Source organism: Elephantulus edwardii, unplaced genomic scaffold (genome assembly GCF_000299155.1).
Source record: "Elephantulus edwardii isolate Elephantulus edwardi_28Jun2011 unplaced genomic scaffold, EleEdw1.0 scaffold00501, whole genome shotgun sequence".
In the NCBI taxonomy this organism is placed as follows: domain Eukaryota; kingdom Metazoa; phylum Chordata; class Mammalia; order Macroscelidea; family Macroscelididae; genus Elephantulus; species Elephantulus edwardii.
The window spans coordinates 556,747-563,011 of NW_006400251.1; the positions used below are offsets into that span (position 1 = coordinate 556,747).

The window sequence follows — 6,265 nt, forward strand, 5'->3', positions numbered from 1 at the left end:
AAACAAATAAATTAGCTCATTTCAATGACAATTGCTTATTAACAGGTCATTTGGTTCTTTATCTGATATGACAATTATTTTTCCATAATGTTATATTCTTTCAGAATTCTATCATTTTATCCTTTTCAACCATGATTACAGAATCCCTTTCAGATTGTCCTGGATTTCTAGTTTGGAATGCTTCTTCTATTTGCCATACTTGCTTACTTTTCTGATAGCTATCTATTTCTTCACATTCAAAACCTTTCCTCCACTTCCAACTAGGTCTACCCTTCCACCTCCCTCATCAGTCCTGCAGCAGGTCCCACAGTTACACAATTCACGTCCACTAGAGGCCAAGTTCCAGGGATTATTAACAAAGTACAAAGAAGGAAACTTGCACATACTGATACTTTCCAGGTGGGAAAATTTCCAGTTAAGAGGACACTAAAGGAAATACTTTATGAAGATTGTCTTACAGGTTGTAGACCAAGTTCTAGGATATAAACAAAGCAATAACACTCAATTCAGGGCCAATGGAATAAAAAACTGTCATTTTCCAAATGTTGACAAGACAACATACCATTGGCAAAGGTCTCTCCAATATAGTACTGAAGCTCTTCTACGTTTGTTTTAGTCTGGTGTGTAACAGGGTCGATATAATCTGCCGTGGCTGTAACATTCAGAAACTGACTCTGTTGAGGGCTACAGGTCAGCTCGCAAAACAAGTTCATGAGGTTATAAAAACAGGATGGACACCTGAAGAAAAAGATAATTGTATTCTGTATTAGTTCCCTGACAAGAGAAACACCAAAAGAGTTGAATTAAAATAGGGAAAGAATGATGTTCATTATAGATAAGCAATTTACCAGGAGCAGCTACTAAACTACTTGACTCATAAGACTTTACATTAAAGGCATCTCTTTAAAAACTGCTGTCACTTAAAAACTCCTGCTGTAATTAGTCTATTTTGTTAGGTGTCATTTCAAAAGGAAGTGATTATGCAACTGCCACTTGGAAGCTGGTTGCTCTCTACTTTTCTAAGCAAACAACTCTCTAGAGCAAACAGTACTTTTAAAAGTGAGATCATGTTTAAAAACATCAAAGGAGCATAACTATGTGACAGAAAACCACTCTTGGAGTAAACGATATTCTCTATTTTTCTATGAAGCAAGTGTGTTTCCATGCGCTCGGACAGTGTTTCATTCAGCTGTGCTGGGCAGGCTGGGGGAGGCTGTAAACTGGAGTAGACTAGACTATCAGTATACATTCTAAGGAGTCACAGTGGTACAATGGTAAAGGGCTCAGCTTGTAGTTGAAAGAAAGGCTAGTGATTGAAATGTATCAAGTAAAGTCCTCTGGAGAAAGACCTGGCAGTCTGCTCCCGTACAATTCACAGCTTAAAACCTCTAAGAGGCACTTCTGCTTGGCCAGGTGGCATCACAGGAAGCTGGAATCAACTCGAGGACATCTAACAAGTACATGTAACCGCAATCATCATCCACCTTCATGGCTCTTTAACATTTCATATAGTAGCTTGCTTCTCATTATTAGCTATTATTTTTTCTTAAATAAAATTTTATTTTATACTGGTTTGCTTACCAAGTTTGTATACATTGTTTTTCACACTGGATCTTTCCCATTTCCTTTACCCACTCCTCCCTCCACCCATGAAACTGTGCCACTCTATAATTATCCTACTGCCCATCCTCACCCTCTGCTCCTACCCTCCCATTATTTAATAAAATAAGAAAAACTTTGGTGCATCAGAAAACAACATGGGGGACATCTTTCATGTTTATGTCCATCTTGCCTCACCTAAGATGGGTGCTTATAAATGTGCTTCCACTGCAAGCTGGCGCCAATCTGGCTCCCTCAAAGTCCACCTGCCCTCCATGGGACAGACTAGCCTGATTAGATGGTTATTTTTTGATCTATCTAAACATCATGTATTGTCCCAAAAGAATGATGTAGTGATGGTTTTCTATTCTGTACTGTCAATTTGGACTTCTGTCAGGAGACAGGGTTTCCTCAGTGCAAGCTGGCCTATCCCCTGTCACATGCTGTAATACCTGCACAGGTTAGCACCTCTCCCCTTCTCAGATATGTTTCATAGACATTTAAGGCTGACAGATCTAGAAAGATACCACAAGCAGCTGGTCTAAAAGAACACCCCAGCTCGTTCGCTGGCATATTTAAGGGTTGCTGTGTAAGCCTAGAGAAGACCATGATTGTGCAACTCTTTACATTGCTGTGTCACAGAGAACAGTCTGGACCGGAAACTAATCTGACAGAGCGAGGCAACCATGCCAGGATGAGCTTGTTACCAGTGACCCGAGTGCAGCTCTAATGAAGACAAAGATCCAAGCGCAGCATTTACTGCAAGAAGAAAGAAAGACACACACACTAGAGAAGAGGGAGGGACACATGACTGTACACGGAGGGTCACAGCCAGAGACTCAGCAGGAACCCCAGCACCCCCATCCCCTCGCAGGGTCTCAAGCGTGAAGGGACACAGGTCTGTTGTGGGGAAGATACCTCAAGAAAACCAAACCTCAACCATGACTGGGAAGAGAAGGGAGAACAAGTCTGACAATTACTATTTTATTTCTGAAAAGTCTTAAGACTGCTTTCTTAAAATACAACAGAACAAAACCTTCTCCTTTAAAAAGAAAATTAGATTGCTTATTGCTAAGTAAGTACCACAAAATGTCATTTGTTTGTTTGTCCCACAGGTCAACCTACCTGGACAGAAACTGCAGAGGCAGCTGCAGGTTGGCCTTCAGTGTCTGAAGTTGCTGAACATCGCAGCAAAGGCTGACGTTGTCAAAGAAGAATCCTGGACAGAGCTCCTTTCAGACAAACAAACAGAGAGACCAGAGCAGCAGTTAGACTAAGGACCAACAGGCCTACTGACAAAAGACTCCTCTTTCATGTCATTCTTTCCAGGCACACAAGGGTAAGGATACATATATGCCAAGTTCTTGAAGCATTCTTTTAAAAGACAAGAAACTTGCTATTTATAAGCTACGGAGTCATAAGAAAATGCTGATGGCTTAGTTTTCTTTTGTGTAGGCTTGCTTTCTCTCCTTGACAATCATTTGACCTCCCTTTAGGTTAAAAAATGTTGTGTTGTTGTTATGTGCCATCAAGTTGCCTGTGATCTATAGTGACCCTATGTACAGCAGCTCTGCAATCTGTCCTGCCTTGAGCTAGTCTCACTAATTCCGACACACCAACCCCCACTGCCCCAGTTTATTGTGGCAAAAACAGACATAACATTAAAAACCATATAAACAACAAAAGCAAGCAAAAATGCTGTAAATCTGAAGAGAGCACACTGACACATCTGTTTCCTACTCAGAGCAGCTGGTAAATTTGAACCACTGACCTTTTAGGTAGCAGCTGAGTATTTAGCCACTTTGTCACCAGAATTCTTTTTTTTATATATACAACATGATATACCTCAATCCAACAATTTCTACATGTATAATTCAGAGGTATTTATTCTATCCTTTAGGATATTCAACTATTCTAGCTATTCTTTTTGTAGTTTAGTTACAAAATTCAAATACATGGTTTTCAAGAACAAATTCTTTCAATTTCCCCCATCAAATTGTACAACCCCATGATGTACAACCCCTCTGTCCCTGCACATCCTCATCCCTCTGCCTCCAATCTCTCTTACCCCTTTTGGATCCTTATACTCATTCTACAATAATGGTTTTGTGTTTTTTTTTCATTTGGATATCAACTCTTTATTGTACACCTACTTAATGCTAAGCATAGTGGTAGGTGCAGGGGGTACAGAAAAAAAAAAAGACACAGTCTTGCCTTCGAGGAGCTCACAGTCTAGTGGGGAAAACAGGTAAGTTGATAATGATTTTAAAATTATAAAAATTATTAGACAACTTTAAAAACCTCTTTTGTGACTAAACAAACTTTGGGTGTTATGGATGGATGGTGAAAAGGGATGATGTCCAGTGCAAGGAAAGACCATCTGCTTCATTATCATGTGACTTCCGTGAAGGCGGTGATGTGGTTCTTTTCCAAAGGACTTTCTACTCGAGGAATGCTGATCATTGGCATCTGTGCCAGATTATCCATGTGTATATGCTCATTTTCTGGTTGTCTTCCTTTGAAATTATTTACCACATACACAACCAGAAATACTGCTATAGAAATTCCAACAAGAAAGCCTGCTATCACATCTGACCGATGATTTAGATATTCTGCTACTCTGTTGAGTCCAGTCAGAAAGGCCAAACACATTAAGCCCAAACATAGAACAGGCTTAGCAAGTCTTGTTCCTTTGGTTTTGATTGTGCTGGTAATGTACATTGCCAGGTACATAGCTGCATAGACACTGAGGGCCGCTTCTTTAGATGGAAACGTTTTCCTTGCCCTCATGATGAGGTCTGGGTTGCCGGTACAGGCCTCCTCTCCACTGATGAACTGTGTATACTGCTGGCATCCCAGCGCCGTATAGTTGGGTTTACACAGGGCAAGAAAATGTGGAGCCAGATTCCCTGTAATTACTTGTCCGGCATTTACAAAGATATCTGTAGCAAATAATCCAAACGTGTAAATTCCAAGAAATCGGACAGTTCGACGCACCAGTGGATTTATATAGCAATAGTCTCCAGTCAAAATAGTCTTTTCCTGGTTTTCAAAATCTCTTGTAGCTAGTTGTAGGCAAAACACAGCAGTTTCTCCAACTATTATCACGAGCACGGGGACCCCGGCAGCCAGCGAGTAGAGGAGCACCGGGGGCACAGCGCTGCTGTCCTCCGGGCCCGGGTAGGGCTTGCGTTAGGCGCTGTCGTGACAGAGGAAGCCTTGCACGTTTACGGTGAACATGTCCGTGTACTCGAAGTAGTACGCCAGCATCACCGTCCCTGCCATAATCACCATCTGGAAATAGAGCATGCTGCTGGTGAGCGCCGCGGGCAGCCGGGGCATGCACGCCTCCCGGCCAGGCCGAAGCAAAGCAGCGGACGCCGGGCCCCCTCTCCGCTCCGCCAGGCAGCCTCGGGGGTGCGGCGGGGGCGGCAGCAAGCGGGCTGCCTACAATAATGGTTTTATACAATATTTGTCCTTGTGGGACTGCGTTAGTTCACTCAGCATAATGTTCTCCATTCCCTCCCAAGTTAATAATTTACAAAATCATTGTTCCTGTGTGCTGCATCGTATTCCATTGGGTGAATGTACCATAATTTTCAATCCGTTCGTTTGTGATTGGACATTTGGGGCTGTTTCCATGTCCTTGTGATGGTGAATAATGCTGCTATGAACACTGGTGTTCAAATCTCCATTTGTGGCTCAGTTCTCATTTTCTCAGAGTATATATTCCAAGTAGTGGAATAGCTGGGTCATATGGAATTTCTATGTTCAGCTTTTTAAAAAAATTTTTTTTCTTTTATTCATTCTATTATTTTTTGTGTGTGTACCGTCAAATTGGATCTGACTGGTACAGGAGGAGATTGTCCCTCCTTCTCCAGCAAAGCATCTGGTGGATTTGAACTGTGCACCTCTATGTTCAGCTTTTTGAGGAAGCACCAAACTGCCTTCCAGAATGGAGGATGTGGCGAGAAAGGAATTCTTACACATTGCTGGTGGGATTGTAAAATGGTGCAACCATTCTAGCTATCCTTTTCCCAGTTATTCTATCATCATTAACAGAAAAACTCAGTACCCCTAAGCAAAAACTCCCACCTCTCTGCCCTCCCTCACCTAATAGCTATTAATAATTTTGGGTTTTATATATTATTTCATAGAAGTGTGATCTTTTTGCTTAATGTATTTTCAGTACTCGCATATGTTTTGACATGTGTAGCATTTTCATTTTTCTATTTACAGCCACATGTGTGTATGACCCAACATTTTTTAGTCCATTCACCAACTGATGGGCTGTCTCCACCTTGCAGGTATCATGACACGCACAGCTATGAACACTGGGTAGGTTGTGTGCCGGCCTTGCTATTTTCAAGTCTCTTAGGTCTACACCTAAGAGTGAAGCATTAGGTCATCTTCAGTTTTTTCTGTGTTTACGTTCAACCCTAATGCTATTAATTATTTCCATTAGTTGGTCACTCTCGGCAAAGACAAATAAATGTCTTGAATGAATAATTCTGATTGAGTCCAGAAGATCTGTTATGTCAACCTTTTTGCTCATTATGGAAATCCCTAAAATCAGTCTCTTCAACCTAGTACTTCCAGTTCTTTTCAAATATTCCTGAGGACCAGGGATCATAAAAAGATAATGCTGGGAGGAATCAAAATTCAT

The 6,265-nt window shown here is 41.4% G+C and overlaps 1 pseudogene; it reads right to left on the reverse strand.

Moving 5' to 3' along the window:
• Nucleotides 1-3,990: 3,990 nt before the first annotated feature.
• On the reverse strand, nt 3,991-4,968 carry LOC102871366 (annotated as a pseudogene).
• Nucleotides 4,969-6,265: the final 1,297 nt, after the last annotated feature.